The 21,580-nt window shown below is 40.4% G+C and overlaps 1 pseudogene; it reads left to right on the plus strand.

Moving 5' to 3' along the window:
• The first annotated feature begins 20,993 nt into the window (after positions 1 to 20,993).
• Positions 20,994 to 21,163, plus strand: LOC102280408 (small ribosomal subunit protein uS14-like; annotated as a pseudogene).
• The last annotated feature ends 417 nt before the right edge of the window (positions 21,164 to 21,580 follow it).

The following is a 21,580-nucleotide window of genomic DNA, read 5'->3' on the forward strand; positions in this document are numbered from 1 at the left end:
AAAAGCAGAGACATTACTTTGCTGACAAAGGTCCTCAGAGTCAAAGCTATGGATTTTCCAGTAGTCATGTACGGATGTGAGAGTTGGACCATAATAGAAAGCTGAGCACCAAAAATTGATGATTTTTAACTGTGGTGTTGGAGAAGACTCTTGAGAGTCCCTTGAACTACAAGGAGATCCAACCAGTGAATCTTAAAGGAAATCAGTCCTGAATATTCATTGGAAAGACTGATGCTGAAGCTGAAGCTCCAATAGTTTGGCCACCTGATTCAAAGAACTGACTCACTGGAAAAGACCTTGATGCTGGGCAGTATTGAAGGCGGGAGGAGAAGGGGATGACAGAAGATGAGATGGTTGGATGGCATCACCGACTCAATGGACATGAGTTTGAACAAGCTCGTGTAGATGGTGAGGGACAGGGAAGCCTGGTGTTCTGCAGTCCATGGGATCGCAGGGAATCGGACATGACTGAGCGACTTCACTCTCCCTTTTCACTTTCATGCATTGGAGAGGAAATGGCAACCCACTCCAGTGTTCTTGCCTGGAGAATCCCAGGGACAGGGGAGTCTGGTGGATTGCTGTCTATGGGGTCGCACAGAGTTGGACACAACTGAAGCAACTTAGCAACAGCAGCAGCAGTAAGTATACCACTATAAGACCAGGAAAATAAATACCCTAACCTCACTCTCCTCCTCCTCTACCATTTCTTGCCAGCAATCTCTACTAGCAGAACCCAACTGGAAGACAGCATGCGTGCTAAGTGCTAAGTTGCTTCATTCGTGTCCGACTCTTTGCGACGCCATGGACTATAGCCTGCCAGCCTCCTCTGTCTATGGGACTTCCCAGGCAAGAATACTGGAGTGGGTTGCCATTTCCTTCTCCAGGGGATTTCCTGGACCCAGGGATTGAACCCAGGCACCCAGGGATTGAATCCACATCTCCTGCATCGCAGGCAGATTCTTTACAGTATGAGCCACCAAGGAAACCCTATTAGTCATTCAGTTCAGTCCAGTCGCTCAAGTCGTGTCTGACTCTTTGCGACCCCATGAACTATGGCACGCCAGGCCTCCCTGTGGCAAATACAAATTAAAATTGCAGTAAAATACCATGCCACACTTATCAGAATCATTAAATGACTTACTATACCAAGTGTTAGAGAGTATGCAAAGTTGAATCTAGTTGATGAGAATGTCGACTAAAATAAAATGTACAACTTGAGAGTTGTGAGTTAAGTTTTATTTGGGACAAAATGAGGACTGCAGCCCTGGGGGCAGCATCTCAGATAGCTCTGAGAGACTCAACTGGAAGACAGAGGACACAACAGCCTGTGGGGCAGAGAGTAGAGTGGAGAGAGAAGACAGTGGGTGGGTCTGGAGAACCAAAGGCAGGTTGATGGGCACAAATAGAAAGTGAAAAATATTTAAAACTTAATTGTCGAGAAAATACATATCAGAATTTGTGAAATGCAGTTTTAAGAGTACCTAAAGAACAAGTTTGCAACCTTAAATGGTTATATTAGAGAAGGTTAGAAAATGAGGCCCTCAATAATCAAGAGGTTAATAAAGGAACAACAGAATTAACCCAGGGAAATTTAAAGGGGAAAATGCAGAAATCAATAAGATAGAAAACAAAATACAAAAGCTAGTTCTCTGAAATAACAAGTAAAATCGAAATCCTTTTACAAATTAGATTAAGAAAAAAAAGGGACATAACAGATAGAGCAGTGACTTTTAAAATAAGAGAATATTATGAACAACATTATGCCTATGAATTAGGAAATAGATGGCAGTTTCCTTGAAAAATATAATTTACCAAAATTGACTCAACTATGAGTAGACTTATGACAATTAACAAAATTGACTTAACTACACAAATAAACAACCAGACCCAGATGACTTTACAGGTGATTTCTACCAAAAAGAGAGAAAGAAAAAAGAAATAGAAAAAAAAAAGAAGAAGAAAAGAAACAGGTGGTCCTAAACTAATGCAGATTATTCCAGAAAAGGAACAATAGGGACAAATAACTCCTTCTGAAAACAAAGCAGTAAATGAAAACTCAGCCTCACTCATGGTTAATCAAGATAAAAATGCTATACTAAACCAAAATTTAGAAATCCAATAAGACACACACATATATGCATTACTTTTTAACTAGATTTATTCAGGAATGCAGGTATAATTTTATAACAAAATTTTTTTCAATGTAATTTTGATAGTAGAATAAATTAAATATAAGAAACCATTTGATCCATTTGATCAGACAGAAAAAACATTGATGTAAATCAATATCCTTCCACAAAACAAAACCAAAAACATCCTTAATGCTCTAGGTAGAAAAAAAAGCTTCCTTAACTTAATGAAGAATATTTACTAAAAGCACAGAGTAAACAGTGTTCTAACTAATAATAAAACATTTAAAGTCAAAAACAAGATAAGTATGCACTCTAACAGTATTTCTATTCAGAGATATATGAGAAGTCCTAGCCATAGTAGTAAGACAAGAAAGAATATATTTAAAAATTTTTTAAGAAGAAAAAATTGTTATTGTATACTATATGACTATTTGCACAGAAAATATAAGCAAACTAACAAATTTTGAAATCAACAGAAAAGCTCAAGGATATTTCTGGATATAAAACCAAAATGCATATTTTAAAACTGTATTCCTAAAGATGAACAGCAAATAGTTTGGAACTGTAATTTTAAAAATATCCCATTCATGATAGTGACTAAAAATATAAAATATATTTAAGTATAGATTTAACAAAAATGCAAAAGGTCTTGTAAAGAAAATGATAAACTTTATTGATAGGCAATAAATGAAGAAATCTACTATATTTGTGTGTAGGAAGACCCAATGTTATAAAGATGGTAATTTTCTGTACAATAATTGATAAATTCAATGTAATTCCAATCAAAATCCCACAGAATTTCTCCAACATTTTACTAAGGTGATCTGAAAATTTGAAACCAAAAAATCAATAATAAACAAGACACTTTTTAAGTAGAACAGGTGGAAGTTTTGCCTACAAGATATTAAGGCATAAGGTACAGTAACTAAGACTGTATGGTATGGGTGGGGGATAGACAGAATACAGAACAGGGAGTCCATACACAAACACAAAGGTAGATGGACACCATGACAGTGGTGAGGTCATGGTGATTAGTGAGGAAAGGATGGACTAACCAGTCAATAACCCTGGGACCTAAATACAACTAGATCCTAACCTTAGAGACAAAAATAGATTATAGATTCATTAAGATTTAAGTAAGAGGAGCAAAACTTTGTAACTTTCATGATAGCGTATTTATAGGGGCTTCTCCTAAAGACTTTAAGTCAGACTGCCTTGCAAAACTTAAGAAGGGAGTGCCATGTACTTAGTGCTCCAGGGGGCACCATTCATATAAGCCAGAGGGTGATTCAGTTCAGTTCAGTTCAGTCACTCAGTTGTGTCCAACTCTGCAACCCCATGAATCACGGCACGCCAGGCCTCCCTGTCCATCACCAACTCCCAGAGTTTACTCAACTCATGTCCATCAAGTCGGTGATGCCATCCAGCCATCTCATCCTCTGTCGTCCCCTTCTCCTCCTGCCCCCAATCCCTCCCAGCATCAGAGTCTTTTCCAGTGAGTCAACTCTTCGCATGAGGTGGCCAAAGTACTGGAGTTGCAGCTTTAGCATCAGTCCTTCCAATGAACACCCAGGACTGATCTCCTTTAGGATGGACTGGTTGGATTTCCTTGCAGTCCAAGGGACTCTCAAGAGTCTTCTCCAACACCACAGTTCAAAAGCATCAATTCTTCGGCGCTCAGCTTTCTTCACAGTCCAAATCTCAAATCCATACATGATCACAGGAAAAACCATAGCCTTGACTAGACAGACCTTTGTTGGCAAAGTAATGTCTCTGCTTTTGAATATGCTATCTAGGTTGGTCATAACTTTCCTTCCAAGGAGTAAGCGTCTTTTAATTTCATGGCTGCAGTCACCATCTGCACTGATTTTGGAGCCCAAAAAAATAAAGTCTGACACTGTTTCCACATCTGTTTCCCATGAAGTGATGGGACCAGATGCCATGATCTTTGTTTTCTGAATGTTGAGCTTTAAGCCAACTTTTTCACTCTCCTCTTTCACTTTCATCAAGAGGCTTTTTAGTTCCTCTTTACTTTCTGCCATAAGGGTGCTGTCATCTGCATATCTGAGGTTATTGATATTTCTCCCAGCAATCTTGATTCCAGCTTGTGCTTCTTCCAGCCCAGCGTTTCTCATGATGTACTCTGCATATAAGCAGGGTGACAATATACAGCCTTGACATACTCCTTTTCCTATTTGGAACCAGTCTGTTGTTCCATGTCCAGTTCTAACTATTGCTTCCTGACCTGCATATATAGAATGCCCTAAAGCTGTGGATCAGCAGGTTTTTATCAAGGAAGTGAAAAAATTATTAAAACATAAAATCATAAACTACGAAGGCAAAAAGTGATAAATTTGACTATACTATAACTAGAAATGTCTGGACTTCTCTGGTGGTCCATTGGTTGAGAATCCGCCTGTTTGCAAACATCACATCCAGATACAATAACATCCAGAGGAAGAAGAGCCAGCTCATCTCTTCTGCCTTTTTCTCTTTTTTTTTTTTAATTGAGAAAGGAAATATTTCCTAGAAGTCCCTTGAGAGACTTTCCTTCAGATTTCGTCGGTCTGAATTGAGTCACAATTCTGTTCCTAAAACTGTCCCTGCCAAAGAATGTGAGATAAACATAACTGGTTTTTAGTAAAGCATATGGCTTTGTGGAGGAAGGTGGATACCTCCCTGAAGTCTGGTCCTTTTAGGAAGAAGGAGGGGAATGGGTGTTAATTAGGCAATTGTCAAAATCTGCTCCATTCATAAAGCTTCACTCTGAGCCTGATGAATTACCCCTGTACTCCTTGGTTCTGATTTTACCTTTACCTAGAATCCTTCCCCGGAGAAGGCAATGGCAACACACTCCAATACTCTTGCCTGGAAAATCCCATGGACGGAGGAGCCTGGTAGGCTGCAGTCCATGGGGTCTTGAAGAGTCGGACACAACTGAGTGACTTCACTTTCACTTTTCACTTTCATGCATTGGAGAAGGAAAGGGCAACCCACTCCAGTGTTCTTGCCTGGAGAATCCCAGGGACGGGGGAGCCTGGTGGGCTGCCGTCCGTGGGGTCGCACAGAGTTGGACACGACTGAAACGACTTAGCAGCAGCAGTAGCAGAATCCTTCCCAATGATACTTTACCTTTCTACATTCCTTCATACCAGGAAAACAGTGTGTGAGTATGTTGGTCATTGGAAACTTCTGTCTCTCAATATGATATTTAAAGACTGGTACTTGGTTTAGGGTTAGAGTTTTCTGTTCCTACTTTTTTAATATTTCCAGAATGTTATGTGAATAGAATATACACGGTGGAGCCTTTTGAGTCTGGCATCTTGCACTTAGCATAACGCATTTAAGATTCATGCAGAACTTCCCTGGTGGTCCAGTGGTTAAGAATCCACCTGCCAATGCAGAGAACATGGATTTGATCCTTCGATCCCTGATCCAAGAAGATCCCATATGCCACAGAAGAACTAACCCCGTGTGCCATAACTACTAAACCTGCACTCTAGAGCCCGTGCTTCGCAACAAAAGAAGCCACTGCAATGAGAAGCCTGCACATCAAAATGAAGAGTTGCCCCCGCTGGCTGCAGCTAGAGAAAGCTCGCGTGCAGCAATAAAGACCCAATGCAGCCAAAAATAAATAAATAAATAAAATTTTAAAAGAGTCACCCATATGTTGTCTATATCAGTATTTCATTCCTTTTTACTGCTAAATAGGATTCAGTTGTAAGCATGTACTACAATTATTTGTTCACTCATTAGTTGAAGGGTATTTGGGTTGTTTCCAGTTGCTATTATGAATAAAGCTACTACCAACTCATGTAGAAGTTTTTGTGTGAACATAAGTTTTCACTTCCTTGGGAAATACTTGGGTGTAGAAATGCTGGGTCATATAGTGAATGTATGTTTAACTTTATAAGAAATTGATAAACTGTCCAGATATTTTTAAAATTTCATTTCGGGGAAGATGCCTGGCAATCATCCCCTCAACCAAATCATTAAAGTTAATTAATATTACCAAGAATGAGACAGAACAATATATTGTATTCGTTTTTCTTTTGACTGCACAGCATGTGAGACCTTGGTTCCCCGACTAGGGATGGAACCCATGCCCCTGGCAGTGGAAGTACAGAGTCTTAACCAATGAACTGCTAGGGAAGTTCCTAACATGATATGTTAAGAAATAAACAAGCATCACCTGTGACATATTCTTGGCAAAACTTAAACTTCCAGGCTTAATTTCCAAAATAAAAGACAAATCAAAAAATAAATTAAAGAATTCTATAAGGAAGCATTCAGGTAGATCCAGAATGTAAGCATTCACCATGCTAGTCTCTTCAAAAGAATCAGTGTCATAGGTGGGGGCAGGCAGGTAGTGGGGGAGGAAGAAGGCAAGAGGATTGTTCTAGATGAAAAGGGAATGAAAAGGAAACTACCACAATCAATGCCTTCATTGGATGCTAGTTATAAAATAACAAAAAAGAAAGCAGCTATAAAAGACATTTTTTGCAAACTGGAAATTTTAATATGGACTCAATATGAGATGACATTAGGCAATTATTAATTTTCTTAAATAAGATAATGACATTGTAGTTATGAAAAAGTTTTTATTTCACAGAGGTACATTCTAACATATTTAGGGGTAAACTATTATGATGTCTGCAATTTACTTTTAAATGGTCCAGCAAATTTAAAAATATGTAACATAGCTATGATAAAATGTTAATAATTATTGAATCTAGGTAGTAGTGTACAGGTATTCTTTCAGATTTTCTGTTTGTTTAAAACTTGTATGAAATAACTGGAAAAAATCAAATTATTGTATTTTTTATTTCTATAAGTTCTATTTGTATTTCAAATCTGATATTTAAACATTTTCTTGTTACTTGCAGGTGCTTTCAAACTTTCATTTTATTCCTTTAAACATGATAGTCACAGTTATTTTTAATCCTTGTCTGGTAAATTCAGTATCTGAAGACTTTGCAAGTTTGTTCACTGTTATTTATCCTGCTTCTCATACATGATACCTGGATCTCTCTGTGTGTGCTTCAGTTCAGTTCAGTTCAGTCACTCAGTCATGTCCGACTCTTTGCGACCCCATGGACTGCAGCACTCCAGGCCTCCCTGTCCATCACCAGCTCCCAGAGTTTACCCATACTCCTGTCCATTGAGTCAGTGATGCCATCCAACCATCTCATTCTCTTTCGTCCGCTTCTCCACCTTCCTTCAATCTTTCCCAGCATCAGGGACTTTTCCAATGAGTCAGCTCTTCACATCAGGTGGCCAAAGTATTGGAGTTTCAACTTCAAAATCAGTCTTTCCAATGAACACCCAGGACTGATCTCCTTTAGGATGGACTGGTTGGATCTCCTTGCAGTTCAAGAGACTCTCAAGAGTCTTCTCCAACACCACAGTTCAAAATTATCAATTCTTCGGCGCTCAGCTTTCTTTGTAGTCCAACTCTAACATACATACATGACTACTGGAAAAACCATAGCTTAAACTAGACGGACCTTTGTTGGCAAAGTAATGTCTCTGCTTTTTAATATGCTGTCTAGGTTGGTATAACTTTTCTTCCAAGGAGCAAGCATCTTTTAATTTCATGGCTGCAGTCACCATCTGCAGTGATTTTAGAGCCCCCCCAAAAATAAAGTCAGCCACTGTTTCCTCTGTTTCCCCATCTATTTCCCATGAAGTGATGGGACCGGATGCCATGATCTTCATTTTTTGAATGTTGAGCTTTAAGCCAACTTTTTCTCTCTCCTCTTTCACTTTCATCAAGAGACTCTTTAGTTCTTCTTCACTTTCTGCCATAAGGGTGGTGTCATCTGCATATCTGACGCTATTGATAGTTCTTCCAGCAATCTTAATTCCAGCTTGTGCTTCATCCAGCCCAGCATTTCTCATGATGTACTCTGCATAGAAGTTAAATAAGCAGAGTGGCAATATACAGCTTTGACACACTCCTTTTCCTATTTGGAACCAGTCTGTTGTTCCATGTCCATTTCTAACTGTCGCTTCCTGACCTGCATGCAGATTTCTCAAGAGGCAGGTCAGGTGGTCTGGTATTCCCATCTCTTTCAGAATTTTCCACACTTTATTGTGATCCACACAGTCAAAGGTTTTGGCATAGTCAATAAAGCAGAAGTAGATGTTTTTCTGGAACTCTCTTGCTTTTTTCATGATCCAGCAGATGTTGGCAATTTGATCTCTGGTTCCTCTGCCTTTTCTAAAACCAGTTTTAACATCAGGAAGTTCATGGTTCATATATTGCTGAAGCCTGACCTGGAGAATTTTGAGCGTTACTTTACTAACATGTGAGATGAGTGCATTTGTGCAGTAGTTTGAGCATTCTTTGGCATTGCCTTTCTTTGGGATTGGAGTGAAAACTGACCTTTTCCAGTCCTGTGGCCACTGCTGAGTTTTCCAAATTTGCTGGCATATTGAGTGCAGCACTTTGCTTAATTTATTTATTTATTTTTACCCTGAGGTGCTTATTTTTTGCAAAATGACTTAAGAATTCTTCAAAATTTAAGATTGAAGTTACATTTCTCTAGAGATTTATTTTGATCCTGTCAACCATTTAGAGGCACTACTATTTAAAAATTAATAAATAGAAATCTCAGTAAAGTAAGAATCTGGAAATAAAAGGGGGAGTACTCATGCCCCATGCCGTAGCAGATTCCAACAGGAAGAAGAACTTCTTTCCTGGTGAGGACTCAACCAATGAGAAGCCATGGGCTCTTCAATTACTCTAGCCCCCCCACCCTCCCCAGCTTCCTTTTCCTCTCTGTAAAAGCTTTTCCTTCCCTTGCTGTGTGGGAACTTGCACATGGCTCATCACATTTGTAGGCCCGCAATTGCAGGTCTTTGCTGATCCTGAATAAATCCATCTTTGCTGGAGAAATACCTGGCAGTTTGTTTGCTTTAGGTCAGCACTACCACAGCAGGACCAATGTGAATTAAGCTCATAAGACTTTCTGAACCAATGAAACAGGGTTGCTAATCAACTAGTGAGAGCAGGCTTTGGGCTACAGCTTCTCAGAGAGAGCCCTCACCCCCATTATGCATCATTGAGGCAACCTTCCATGCATCTCCATGGTGACAGAAGGTGGAAGGGTTATTTACTTCTGGTTCTCTGTCATCAGAGGGGTCAAATGCATGGGGTGTGTTTTATACTGTACTCTTTTTTATGAGCTAAATTGTATCACTCTAAGATTTGCATGTGAAGGTCTAATATATAGCACCTTAGAATGTGACTGTATTTGGAGACAGGGACTTGAAAGAGATGGTTAGTTAAAACTAGGTCCTTAGGGTGGTTGTAATACATTCTGACTGGTGTTTTTCTTTTTTCTTTTTTAATACACAAAACAATGTACCATCTTACCCTTGCCCATGCTGCGTGACATGCAGGATGCCATTTTCCCGACCAGGGCCTGAACCCAGGCCCTGTCAGTCAAAGCACTGAGTCCTAACCAGTGGACTTCCAGGGAATTCCCTGACTGGTGTCTTCATTAAGAGGAAATGTGGACACAAAAGAAGACACCAGGGGTGTGCATGCACAGGTGAAAGACCAAGAGAAGACACAGAGAAAATGTAGCCATCTGTAAGCCAAGGAGAGAGCCTCAGAGGTAAACTAAACCTGTGGACGCCTTGATCTTGGACTTCTAGACTCCAAAACTATGAAGAAAATACCTTTCTGTTGTTCAAGCCACCCAATCTGTGGTACTTGGTAATGGCAGCCCTACTAATACCAATACCCACATTGCATGACCCTGGCTTTTTTCTTTACTCCAGACCCCAAGGGGCTGTGAAAATTGCAGCTCATGTTCGCTGGATCTGTCATACACCCTCAAACAGAAGAGATTTCTGTGCTCCCTTTCTGTTTCTGAGATTCCACATTGACTTTGGCCCAGTGATTCCTTATTATCTTGTCATCTCTTTAATGGTTTTAAGCAGTTTTGTTTTGTTTTAAAATAGTATCCGGCAGTTTTAGTTGTTTTGTGTGAGAGAGTCTATCTGAACACCTCCCTCCACAGATCAGCTTTGCTGGCACTGAAGTTCCATTTAGGGGGAGAGTTAATGTACTAAAAACGTGAACAGTCCCAATAATGGAAGTCCTCAAGAAGGAAATGGGGAGAGAGAGGGAGGCAAGTGCACTAAGAAGGAGGGGAGAGTGAGGGAGAAGGAAAGAGAAATAGAAGAAAAGGCAAGAAATAATGGATCTATCCTGAGACAAAAAAGATGGAAAAGTGAAGGACAACCTCAAGTCTTCAAGTCTGGGAAGAGAAAGAATGGTGATTTCTACTAAGAAGTATAGATAGAAGTGAATTTTCAGATAACGACCATGAGTACTATTCTGAGTGGTAGTAAGACTTGATATGGAGAAGGCAATGGCACCCCACTCCAGTACTCTTGCCTGGAAAATCCCATGGACGGAGGAGCCTGCTGGTAGGCTGCGGTCCATGGGGTCGCTAAGAGTCAGACACGACTGAGTGACTTCACTTTCACTTTTCACTTTCATACATTGGAGAAGGACATGGCAACCCACTCCAGTGTTCTTGCCTGGAGAATCCCAGGGATGGGGGAGCCTGGTGGGCTGCAGTCTATGGGGTTGCACAGAGTCGGACACGGCTGAAGCGACTTAGCAGCAGCATTTAATAACATGGAGTTTGAAAGTAGACCTGGTAGGTCTATCTTGAGCAACCACTTTCCCTTTTTTAAAAAACTGTTCCTGTTGGAGGATTTAGTAAGCTATGTTACTGGAACTCTGAGCAGTTATTTTAATTCCTTAGCAGCCTAAGATACCAGTGACATACAAGCCCCCATGTAAGATTTCTATTTATCTTGTATATATTTCAAGTGGGATAAATATAAAATATGTACCTACTCCTATTCCTTTTCTTTTAAAAATTATATTAAAAAAATAAAAAAAAATAAAATTCAAAAGACAAAAATTGACTCCTTTCTTTTTCCTGTTTTCTACATTGTTATTGACATTATAGTTAGCAATGGCTATCAATAACCGAAAGCTTGAATATAACTGGCTTAATAAAGAGTTGTTTCTCTTACATACCAAGATGTCCAGGGGTAAGCAGACTGGTACTGGTTGAGTGAAGTCAGGGCTGATGACTCTTAGCTTCTGCTTAAATAGATTATCTTTGTGAATTTAGGAACTGTCTATTTTTACCACAAAGTAGCAGTAGCAGGGGGTGGGGAGAGAAATGTTTGCACTTTCCTAAACTCTTAGCAGAAATATTAAGGTCCTAAATAATTCCAGCCAGGAGCTGGACAGTGCTATAGAGACTAGCTTCATCCTCCAAAACTTGGTTTCTCATACATATCCAAGCCACCAGTTTTATAGCAGATTAAGAGATACACCAGTTTTGAAAGTGTTTTGAGTGCCTGTCTGCTCTGGCATCTGGAGTTAGTGCCATTGAAATTGCTATTCCTTACCTAAAAAGAGGTTCAGGACATCCTGGATGAAGGGAACTATAATAACTGTGATAGTTTCCTAGGGCTGCTGCAGCAAATAACCATAAACTGGGGGGCTTAAAACAATAGACATTTATTCTCTCACAGTTTTGGAGACTGGAAGTTCAAGATGTCACCAGGACCATGCTCTCATGAAGGTTCTAGGGCAGAATTTACTCCTTGCATATCTCTTAGCTTCTGGTTTCACCAGCAGTCCTTGGCATTCCTTGATATAGAACTATATAACACTAATGTCTGCCTCTGCCAGCAAATAACATTCTTCCTATATGTCTCCTCGTTTTCTTATGGCTGTCTTCTTGCAAAGAAACCAGTGACATTGGATTAGGGATTTGAAATAATCCAGTATGACCTCATCTTAACTAATTGTGTCTGCAATGACCCTATTTCCAAATAATGTCACATTTTGAGGTACTGGGGGTTTAGGACTTCAGCATATATGTATTTTGGGAGGCCACATAATCCATAACAAGGACCTCATCGCTGATTTAGAAAATTTAATCATAAACACACACTCCAACACCCTCTTTTATTTATCACCCTATGTCTGTCTAGGGAATTTAATCATTCCGTAGGATTCTTTCACGCTTGGTCTCATCACTGTCCAGTGGTACTTCTGAAATCAACAGACACTTCTGAGAGGTGACACCACCTCTACATCAAATTTCCAACCAGATCATGGTTTTTGTCTCAGGATGGCTCAGTTCTATTCCTACTCTAGGGTTAATACTCAGTCTTCAAGCAGATATGGTTTACCCCAGAATTGTAAGACATCCTGGATGAGCCCCACAAATACCTGATATGACTGAGCGACTGAACTCAACTGAACTGAATCTTGAACAAGAAGTAGTTGTAGAATAGCCTTGTGTGTGTACTGCATGCATGCTCAGTCACTCAGTTGTGTCCAGCTCTTTGCAACCCTGTGGACTGTAGCCCTCCAGGCTCCTCTGTCCCTGGGGTTCTCCAGGCAAGAATACTGGAGTAGATTACCATTTCCTACTCTAAGAGATCTTCCTGACGCAGGGACTGAACATGCATCTCCTGTGTTTTCTGTATTGGCAGACAGATTCTTTACCACTGTACCACCTGGGAAACCCATGAATTGCCTTAGTTTTCTATAATTCAATTTAATTTCTACTGAGCCCTTGTCATCTGGGATGGCAAGTTTCAGTTTTGGTTTCCTCATGCTTTACCCAAATTGTTCCTAAGTTCTAGGGTGTCTTGATTGGTTCCCTTGGGGGATATACGTGGTCCTTGGTTGTCGTCCATTCATACCAGCATCTTTGAGATATTGGCACAGTCCATGTGGTCTTCAGTGGCCCCCAAGCACCATGGTGTTCTCCCATCTGCAGGATTCCTTTGAGTCTGAAAGCCCTTAGGGCCACATGTCTGTGTCACTCTTGAGCAAACAAGAAATGCCCTACTGTTCCTATTCCACAATGGGCCAAAACAATATGTTTCTGAGACAAGCATGTACATGGACAAAGTTTCCCTCTCTAGAGGCCTACTGTGCCTGAACATGTCATGCTTCTCCTCCCTTTTGCCAGCCCAGACAGTCTTTATTTGGGCTGAGGTCAAGAAATCTTAGCTTACTCATATAGGGGAAGAAAAAACCTTTTCCCCTATCCTTCTGTTCAGTTATTGGGGTCATGCAAATCAAACTCATGAAGACAGATAATGGAAGAAAAAAGTTTATTTTTCACATGCAGTGCACATACATGCAGGAAAATTCAGTGATGAGTAACTCAGAGGAGTAGTTAGAATTGGGAGCTTAGATACCATCCAGGTAAGTAAATGTTGGGGTGGGGAAAGGGACTTATAACAAGATAAATGACTTTTTGGAAAAATTTTTAGAGTTGGGGGTTTTAGGAAGATAAACAGGATATAAGAAAGTCATAATAATGTTTATTACATTTATATAGGTATGAGTGGTCTTCCTGTCTCCTTCAGGGCCATAAAATTGCCCTGGAGAAGGAATTTGGGGTAGATTTTATTCTCGTTTTCCCTTCCAGGAATAGATCTGCCCTGAAGAGTAATTTATGGCAGCCTTATTTCCAAAATATTGTTGCCTCAAGTCACATAACGAGGCTTTGAGAAATCTATTTTTCTGCATCTGTTAAATTTCAAATGTTTTCAGCTTAAAATAATCTTTATACCAAATAGCATATTTTTGCGTGGCAAATTCTGATTCCCTTCACTCAACATCAGGTATTTTAAAAAATCTATTCTTCTTTTTGTGTTGAGTTCTCTCTGGGGAGTAGATTTTGAGACTCTATAGCACTTCTTTTTCCTCTGCTTTTTCCTAGGTGAATCATTCCCGAAAGAATGAATGTCCAATAGCCCATCTGACTTATGGGCTTATTTTCATTATTTTGAAAGGACCAAATAATGCAAGGACCAGGTAAAACATTGGTTAATATTCCAAAAACCTATCCTGACACACATTTGCCATGTCATTTCATCTCAACAACTCTGTTAAGAAGGCCTTTTTGTTTCTTTTTTGCAGTTGAGGAAACAGAGGGTAAGAAGATTGCACAGATTGAAGCAAAATTCAAATCCACATCTATCTGATTCTAGAATATTCTCCATTTTTTTCCCCTCCTGCTCACTTCAGAACAGACTCTAATATATTTCTGTTCACAATGCACCAGTCCACTTTTACTGAGGTCCCCCAATACCTCAAAGCTAATTCCTATAGACATTTATCAGTCTTTATCTCAACTGACTTTTCAATAGAATTTGGCATTTCCTTATTAAACCTTCTTACAACAGTCTCACTCTTGATTTCCTGGGACCACAACTGCTGACTTTTGTCCTGTCTTCCTGATCCTCCCCTCTTCTGTGGCTTATTCCTCCTATCAGCCTTTCACTGTGTCCTGAGACTTGCCCAGGGCCACCTCTCTTTCTTACCATATCCTCAGTTCTAATAATCAGAAATAGAGAAGATTTACAAATTTCAGGTGTTAAATAAGTACATTTAATCCTTATATTTATTTTATATAATTTATATTTGACAAGACAGCATATTTTGTTTGAAAGAACATGGCCTTTAGACTGTAATTTGGATACAAATCCTGGCCTTTTCCACTTACTGTCAAAATGCCCTGATCTCTTCTTCTATAAAATGGGAAGTTTCTAAAACTGTGTGGAATGTGAAATGGGAGACTAAAATGCAAACTGTCTAAAAATGTGTCTAAAACTGCATAGAAGTCCATTCTTTTTTCTTATAAATCAGATCCTAGCTTACTTCCTTTCTGAACAGAACAGTGAGTAGTCTGAGTTCAGTCTCTAGAGTCAAATAGTCCTGTGTTTAAATCCTGACTTAGCCTCATTCTTGCGATTTGACCTTGGGCAAATACTGTGAGTTTCGGTTTCCTTCATCTGTAAAATAGGCACAATAATAGTGTCTCCTTAGCAGAACTGGTGAAAGGATTAAATGAGATATTCAGCACCCAGTGCACTTGCCTAGTCCATAATTAGTTTTCAGTAAATGTTAACTCTTGGGAACATGATCATCTCACACCTTTATGCAGTCATATTTCAATTTTAATTAGTTTGAGCTCCTACAGTTTTCCCCAAGCAAGGCATAATTTAAAATGAAATTGAATAGTTTGAGGTTCTTGGCACATATTTTACCAAGGCTAGTATCAGAATGGGCATCATTGGTGACTCAGTGGTAAATAACCTGCCTGCCAATGCAGTAGATGCGGGTTTGATGCCTGGGTCACAAAGATCTCCTGGAGAAGGAAATGGCAACCCACTGCATAATCTTGCCTGGAAAACCCCATGGACAGAGGAGCCTGGTGGGCTATACATCATGAGGTTGCATAAGAGTCAGACAAGACCTAGTGACTAAACAACAACAATAATATCAGAATAAATTAGAATCCTGAGTGTGATTCATAACAGTATCTTAATCCCAAACCCAGACATTTGATGCCTGCAATTGGGATTTTAACAATATGTGATGAGGGACTTTCCTGCTGGTCCAGGGGCTAAGACTGCATACTCCCAATGCAGGGACCTGGGTTCAATCCCTAGCCAGGGAGCTAGATCCCACATGCTGCAGCGAAGAGCTCACACGCCATAACTAAAGAACTTGCATGCCACAATGAAGTCTGTAATTCCCGCATGCTGCAACTAAGACCAGGTGCAGCCAAACAAATACTTTAAAAAATATACATAATAATAAGCTGATTTCCTTTCTTTAGAATGGAGGTGGATAAATTTACTAACTTCTAAATTTAATTAACATCCTTATATTTATATCAAAATGTATGTGATATTAATAGCCCAGTCTTTGTCTAATGTCCAAATTATAAAACACAAAAGACTATGCAGTCTCTTTCTTCTCTGATACTGCTCCTGCAGGCTCCTCAGCTACAGCCCTATTACCATAGTAAGCACTGCTGGACATTTATGAGAGCCCAGGGAGGCACAAATGCAAGAGGTGTTTAGAAAAGCCGAAATTCTGGAGAAAGTGGCTTGAGAGGGAAAGCAGGTTGGTAGCATCCCAGGCAAAGTCATTTTTCAACACATTTCCAGGAACGGTCTGAATTTTAACTTTTCTTCAAATGCCTGGATATCTGTCACTGAAATTAATAAATAATATTTTGAATACAGGAGGTAGTTACATAACAGTGCATAGGAATAGGTGTCTTTTTCTCCTAACTACTGATTGAAAATAGCTAAAATGAGAGTTTATAGAGAGTAGAGGAAATAGGTGGTGCTGTTCTTGCCTGGAGAATCCCAGGGACAGGGGAGCCTGGTGGGCTGCCGTCTATGGGGTCGCACAGAGTCGGACACGACTGAAGCGACTTAGCAGCGGCAGCAGCAGCACTGATAAAGAACCTTCCTGCCAACGCAAGAGACATAAGAGATGCAGATTAGATCCCTGGGTTGGGAAGATCCCCTGGAGAAGGCAATGGCAACCCACTCCAGTCTTCTTACCTGGAGAATGCCATGGACAGAGGAGCCTGGCAGGCTACGGTCCATAGGATTGCAAAGAGTCAGACGTGACTGAAGCGACTTAGCAGGCAAAGGAAACAGATGACCAGTCTCCAAACTTAAAGTAAGACTGTCATTTCCTAAGATCTGCAGTCAGGAAGAAGAAATAGAAAAGCACACATACAGCTGAGGTTCAGTTCTCTAAGTACTTTCAGATTAAAAACTTTAAAAAATTTACCTTTTCCTAAGGTCTATTTTAAAACTAGTACAGCCACTATGGAGAACAGTGTGGAGATTCCTTAAAAAACTGGAAATAGAACTGCCTTATGATCCAGCAATCCCACTGCTGGGCATACACACTGAGGAAACCAGAAGGGAAAGAGACACGTGTACCCCAATGTTCATCGCAGCACTGTTTATAATAGCCAGGACATGGAAGCAACCTAGATGTCCATCAGCAGATGAATGGATAAGAAAGCTGTGGTACATATACACAATGGAGTATTACTCAGCCATTAAAAAGAATACATTTGAATCAGTTCTAATGAGGTGGATGAAACTGGAGCCTATTATACAGAGTGAAGTAAGCCAGAAGGAAAAACATCAATACAGTATACTAACGCATGTATATGGAATTTAGAAAGATGGTAACAATAACCCGGTGTACGAGACAGCAAAAGAGACACTGATGTATAGAACAGTCTTATGGACTCTGTGGGAGAGGGAGAGGGTGGGAAGATTTGGGAGAATGACATTGAAACATGTAAAATATCATGTAAGACACAAGTTGCCAGTCCAGGTTCGATGCACGATACTGGATGCTTGGGGCTAGTGCACTGGGATGACCCAGAGGGATGGTATGGGGAGGGAGGAGGGAGGAGGGTTCAGGATGGGGAACGCATGTATACCTGTGGCAGATTCATTTTGATGTTTGGCAGAACTAATGCAATTATGTAAAGTTTAAAAATAAAATAAAATTTAAAAGAAAAAAAATAAAAAGAATATATATATATGTGTGTGTATAACTAAATCACTTTGCTATACACCTGAAACTAACACACCATTGTAAATCAACTATACTCCAACTAAAAATTATATATGTATATGTATACACACACACACATATACATCTTTATTTAGAACAAATATTTGAAGCTAGCGTAACAACTTGAGCAAGCCATGAATGATTTTTTCCCCTCTGTTAACTACTTTTCTCTGTGCTTCAGGGATCTCCTGAGTCACAGGGGAGCATGTAGGTAGGGGTCCCTTGTGTCACGGGAAATGTGCAAAGGATCATCCAGAGAGCCATGGGAACCAGTGGGCACGGGTCCATTTCATGGGCTAATTTTTAAAAAATCTACTGAGGTATAATTTACATGCAAGAATAATGCATCCATTTTAGGAGTACTGTCTAATGAGTTTTCAAGATATTTGAACATTTACATGACTTTTAATATCTGGTATGTTTCCTAGTGTAGCTAACAGTACCAGTCAGTGGCCTGGCAAGAAATAGATGGCCAATTACACTGGATAATTTGAGAAGAGGGATTATTTACAAAGGCGTGGGCATGGTGTAGGGAAGGCACAAGATGGTTCCATGTAGCAGCGCCAGACAGCTGTTCCCACTCCATTCTCGGGGCAGAAAGAAGGAAGCAGCCACCAGAGCCCAGGAGGAGAGGCTCTGGTGCAAGGGAGACGGTGTGGAGGGTGCGCCCTCACAGAGGCATAGCCCGCCAAACTGTGGCGATCCTGCAGAGCAGTCAAGCAGATGTATGGTTCAGTCATACTCTCCCTTCTCTGATTTCTTGCCAGGGCTCCCCTCGGCATGATTCAACTAGGCATCAGAGGGCCAGGGAGCCCCTGAGTTTAGTCCTTACAACTTACAGTCCTCCTGGGGCATTCCCAGGACAAGGGTGAAAAAAGGATCATCAAAAGATACATGTTATACTGCTTAGTGAGTCTAAAGTAGCAAGACTTCTTGTTTTGAGGGTGGTGAATGTAGAGGAAGGATCATTTCAAGCTCAGCAGTTCCTCAGCCCATGCCATGCTGCTGCTGCTAAGTCGCTTCAGTCATGTCCGACTCTGTGCAACCCCAGAGACGGCAGCCCACCAGGCTCCCCCGTCCCTGGGATTCTCCAGGCAAGACTACTGGAGTAGGTTGCCATTGCCTTCTCCAATGCATGAAAGTGAAAAAGTGAAAGTGAAGTCGCTCAGTTGTGTCCATCTCTTAGGGACGCCATGGACTGCAGCCCACCAAGCTCCTCCATCCATGGGATTCTCCAGGCAAGAGTACTGGAGTGGGGTGCCATTGCCTTCTCCACAGCCCATGCCATAGGACCCATATTAATTAATCTGATGCGTAATAACATAACCCTAGTGTTGTCTTGATATGACACATCTATATTATCTCAGCCAGGAGCTTGGGCATGGCTGTGTTTTCTGCTAGGGTCTCACCAGGCTGCAGTCAATATGTTGGCCAGGGTTAATTCTCATTTGGAGGCTCCACTAGGGGAAGGATCCACTCCCCTGCTTTCGTGGTTGTTGGCAGCTTTCAGTTCCTTGCAGCTATGGTACAGAGAACTTGAGAATTTTTGCTGGTTTTTGGAGGGAGGGTGCCCTCAGCTCCTGGTTTTGGAGGGAGGGAGCCCATTCACAGTCCCCTGCCACGTGAGGCATGGCCTCAAACACTTTTTTTTTTAACCAGAATAATCAACCTGGGAAGTAAAAAAGGTGCAAAGGGGAAGAATGAGAAGTACCAAGGGGTCCCAGAAGTAGCCGATCCCAGAAAAACATCAGCAAGTGTTCATTTGTAGAAGGTGAGGGCCCATTCTGAGTTGGAAGCCCTATGAGTGGATCCCAGGACAAATAAAGAAGGGCAAAGGCAAGAGCGTTGGAGGGGGTGGCAGAGGAAAGTGGAGAGGAAAGGTCAAAAAATTACACAGGCTCAGTGGTGGCAGATTTAAGAGAGGGAATCCCTTTAGAAAGCAGAGGCAGTATTTCTTGGTAGCAGCTGCTGGTGAGGCAGGAAAGGAAGGAAGTGAAAGGAGTAAGAGACTGCCAGAAACAATGAGATTCTCGAATTGATATGGAAAAATAAGAGTAGCTGGAATATTGTGAGAGAAAAAAAGAGCCATGGGAGGTACCTTGCTGCTGCTGCTATGTCGCTTCAGTTGTGTCCGACTCTGTGTGACCCCATAGACGGCAGCCCACCAGGTCCCCCGTCCCTGGGATTCTCCAAGCAAGAACACTGGAGTGGGTTGCCATTTCCTTCTCCAATGCATGAAAGTGAAAAGTGAAAGTGAAGTCGCTCAGTCAGGTCCGACCCTTAGCGACCCCATGGACTGCAGCCTTCCAGGCTCCTCTGTCCATGGGATTTTCTAGGCAAGAGTACTGGAGTGGGGTGCCACTGGGAGGTACCTTACTCTATCATAAAACTTCAGTGACTAAAATAATGTGCTATCAAGGCATGAGTGGATAGCATGCCTGTGGAACAAAACAGGAAATCCGGATATAGACTCTAATGTGTGTGGAAACTTAGCTTATAAGTAGGTTCTCAGATTAGTGACAGTAATGGGTTTTTAAAATATGGTGTTGGGGAAGTTGAATAGAGAGTGAAAAAAAATAATAAAGTTGGACAATACTTACTCCCTACACCAGGTTAAACATCAAATGAGTCAAATATTGAAATGTAAAAAAATGAAACCATATAAAATATACATGTATTGAGGGGAAAAGGTAACTTTTATAGTGTGAAGAAAATTCTTTCAACAACAAAAAAATCAATCCACTTTTTCAAATGTCTGAAAAATAAAACTATCTGAAAGTCAAAAACTTTAGCATGGCAAAAAAAAAAAAAAGCCTTATAATTAAAGTCAAATGATAAATGGAAAACTGGTGTCAAAAGACAAGACCTGGGAATTCTCTGGCAGTCCGGTGGTTAGTACATACCTGTGCCTCGGTGGTCAAGTGATCAGCATTGCTCGAAGCAAATAGGGAAGTGTGATGATGTCTGTACAGAAGTGTTTACTGGCCTGAGACCACTGATGATTAAAGCTGACTTTCGAAGCATGAGGCTGTTACTGATTGGTTGGTTTTCAGATATGTATTCAATGAACCAAACTGTCATTGATTGATTAGACAGGTTTATAACCGGTTCTGGTGGTTACTTATTACCATGACTATCAAACAATCAATCTTTTCCTACCTGTGTGGGGGGACTTATTTCTATAGGGAAATTTTTTGTAACTAATTACTAAGAAAACGTCAATCTTCCTAATTACATTAAGAGCCCATAGGAATTGAGAAGAAAGTCTAACAAACCAATAAAAAAATAAGCAAAAAATGCAAACAGAAAATAAATACAAATGGTCTTGGAACATTGAGGAAAAAAAACCCTTCCTTTTGCCTCCTTGCAGCCGAGAAAGCAACATGGGTCACCAGCAGCTCCACTGGAGCCATCTGAGAAAATTCGGCCAGGGTTCTCGCTCTTGCCGGGTCTGCTCAAACCAGCACTGTCTGAACCGGAAATACGGCCTCCATAGTGCCGCCAGTGTTTCCGCCAGTATGTGAAGGACATCGGCTTCATTAAGTTGGACTAACTGACTTCCTTAAATGGATCATCCAGCACATCTGCCTTAACAATACTAGCTCTTTGTATATAAAATACAAGTTTTAAAAACTTAAAAAAAAAAAAAACCCTCAATCTCACTTAAAATACATGTTTCCTGTAGTAACTGCTGTCAAGACTCTGGAGAAATACACAAACCACCTTCTGTAAAATTAAACTGTCAAAATAACTTTTGACATTTAGAGACAATTTAATGCAGAAGCCACTAAATTTGTTTAATTTTTTAAAATTTATTTTTAAAAATTTTATTAAGTATAGCTGATTTATAATGTGTTAGATTCAGATGTACAGAACAGCAATATATATATTTTTAATATATGTATTATATATATACTCTTTTTCAAGTTCTTTTCCCATATAGTTTATTATAAAATATTGAGTAGAGTTC

This window comes from Bos mutus, chromosome 1 (assembly GCF_027580195.1).
Source record: "Bos mutus isolate GX-2022 chromosome 1, NWIPB_WYAK_1.1, whole genome shotgun sequence".
NCBI lineage: Eukaryota > Metazoa > Chordata > Mammalia > Artiodactyla > Bovidae > Bos > Bos mutus.